General features: G+C 39.6%; 1 long non-coding RNA gene across 1 annotated transcript; it reads right to left on the bottom strand.

Moving 5' to 3' along the window:
* Positions 1-1,205, bottom strand: LOC104951335 (uncharacterized). The gene is made up of 2 exons (XR_799014.1): positions 1,097-1,205; positions 1-179 (listed from the first exon to the last, which is right to left on the bottom strand). It is a non-coding gene; the product is annotated as an uncharacterized lncRNA (long non-coding RNA).
* Between the last annotated feature and the right edge of the window lie 1,372 nt (positions 1,206-2,577).

The raw sequence follows: 2,577 nt of genomic DNA, 5'->3' as shown, positions 1-2,577 counted from the left end.
ATCCACCATCTCGTGACCAAGCCGCATCACATGGACGAATCTGGGGTCCATGTCGGGCCTCGTCCACTCCAACGTCAAATCGGCAACATTTAGCACTGGCACCAAATAACACGGCAAAATGATGTCACCGCCAAGGTTTGCTACGATTGGCTGAGGTGAGCCAATCAGCTGAGACTGACCTGCGAAGATAAAGGAAGTAAAAACGTTCTCTTCCAATTAAGAAGGTTAGAAATAAACAAAGATCAATCATTGTGTATGTATTTGTACTTGAATCAAAACATAATTAGGTGTTTTTATTAACATGCGTGATAGATAGAAATCACACGGGCATACATGATGGTAGCTCGAGTGGTCTCCCCACACTATTGACTTATCATAGACATACGTTTGGCGCCTTTGGGAAAATAAATCCATATATTGGAATTCAAGAAGCCTTACAGACTTTTGAACCTCTAGGCTCTGTATTCAGGATTTAGAAAGTCTTGGCGTTGGACTGTAGACTAATCAATGAGGATTTCACAAGTTGTGGCTGGTCGCAGGCCTATACAGAGCAGTCTCAGTAGAGATATAATTGTGGCAGCGAGGTGTGGTTAGGGCGCCAGCTGCTGGAGCGATGGGAGTGGCTCAGCCGGAGACAGCTGATCTGAATCAGGTCAATATGCTCTCAGTAAAAAGCGTGCTGGTAACCTGATACTGGTCTCTTGCAGTAGACTGGGTCCTGAGAGGAGGACCGTCACTCTCCCGGCCACCTCCAGAAATATAGGAGCGGACCGGTGCTCATGTGTACCCCTTTTTGTGCTGAGTTGGAAATGAACCCTGCTTGTTTTCCCACCAACATTTTTCCATCTGTCATTTTGTATCCCTATCGTGAGCTGGAACGTTCACAATAATATATAAAAGATATTTGCGAGTAGATTAGTAGATTTGCAGTGATGAGGCCGGAGCCTAGATGCCAAATCAAACTATAAGATCCTGCTAATAAACATTTCAAACGTGAGTTGTCTGACTGAAGTGAATATTTGCCCAATAATGCCAAACATAAATTCCTCCATCCTCTTTCAAATTGTCTTTTGAGGCTTGTATTTGTGTGAATTACCTCTACAGTGGTGTGTTAGGAGAAGAAGGAAAACCAAAACACTGAGAGTTCTGAGATGAGTTTTAAGGGGCTTTCCGTCTGCGTGGAAAAGCATCATGGAGCGCTGGAAATGAACAGAGAAAAGAGAACAGTGTGAACTTCCAGGTGAAAACATATTGTAAATAGTTAAATCTTGGAAAAATGCTGATAGTCATTTCAATTTGGCCATTAGTGCTGGAAGCTCCAATAAATGAAAAATAAAACTTTGCTGCCATCTTCTGTGCTCTGCTTATAATTAGACACATGCAATGTTTCCTCAAATTATGAACTCTGTTTCAAACACAGCCTACTCAAAGCTTCGCTTTTCTGTCATTTATACCTCTGTGGAAATAAATCAATACACCAATATTAACAGAGTCAAGTCATTATGTATCTGTTTTAGCAACGTTCAGCAAAAAAATCACATTACAATTTCACTAAAGTAGCTTAAGACTTTAAAGCAAACCAAAGTGCATTGAAATATATTTCCTTCATTTGTTGAATATCTTAGTAACAGTAGGGTTAGTCCAATATCTCCGGTACATTTTCAGACTCTGTCGACAATAACCGGTTTTTGCTATGACCAACAGTTGATCTGTAAGTACGGCTAAAGGTTAACAATTCATGAAACATTTCAGAACTGTAGAAATCATAAATCAGTAACACAGTTTGAATCTGGATGCAGCTTTCACTTCGACACAAACATATTAAACATGTTTTGTTATATGTTCTAATCTGAAGTTGTGGCTGAGAGCACAACTCAAAATGCAGACACACCTTTTTCTCCAAAGTTTAAATCTATTTTAGATCCAATGTTAGACAAAGACCACTTACCTGTTGAGTGTTGCGAGGTCAAAGTCACTAAATCATTAACAGGCTCCAGCAGTGTATCAGGAAATTTAAATAACACCTAATTAATTTGCTCCACTGAGTTTCTTAGTCGTCAATATTTTGTTTAGTTTTTTCAGAGTCTCTGTAACAGCAAGAGACATTTCTTCCAGAGCTTTGTAATATATTCAATTACAGTTCAAATGTATCCACCCTATTGTTATCTGAGTGTTTGAGCGTCTCGGTCCATCCTATCTGAACTTTGGACTCACTTATCAGGTTATAAATCATACACTGCAATGAAATAAGTTCCAGGCGAATATCAGCTTATTTTTATTGTGGTAACAATTGAAAGGCACTTCTCTATTAAGGAGGATGACCTTGATCTTTTAGGGCAGGGGGCGGGACTTCTCCTTTTTAGAACATCTGTCAGACTTTATTGTATTGTGTGTGATTGAGAAATCAAGCAAAAGATGGCAGGATGTTTGTATATCTGAATAAATCTCCATCAGATAATAAACTCTGACCTCAATGTTTTTCAATGTACAGCAGTATGCATGGCCCTGCAGCCTGTGATGCAGAAAACCAGCAGGAGAAATGGGTCTGAAGTTGAAAAACAAAAACAACTCAGGGTT

This window comes from Notothenia coriiceps, unplaced genomic scaffold, assembly GCF_000735185.1.
Source record: "Notothenia coriiceps isolate Sejong01 unplaced genomic scaffold, NC01 NC01_scaffold00018958, whole genome shotgun sequence".
In the NCBI taxonomy this organism is placed as follows: domain Eukaryota; kingdom Metazoa; phylum Chordata; class Actinopteri; order Perciformes; family Nototheniidae; genus Notothenia; species Notothenia coriiceps.
The sequence above is the reverse complement of the archived record's forward strand: the minus strand, read 5'-3'. Positions and strand labels throughout refer to the sequence as shown.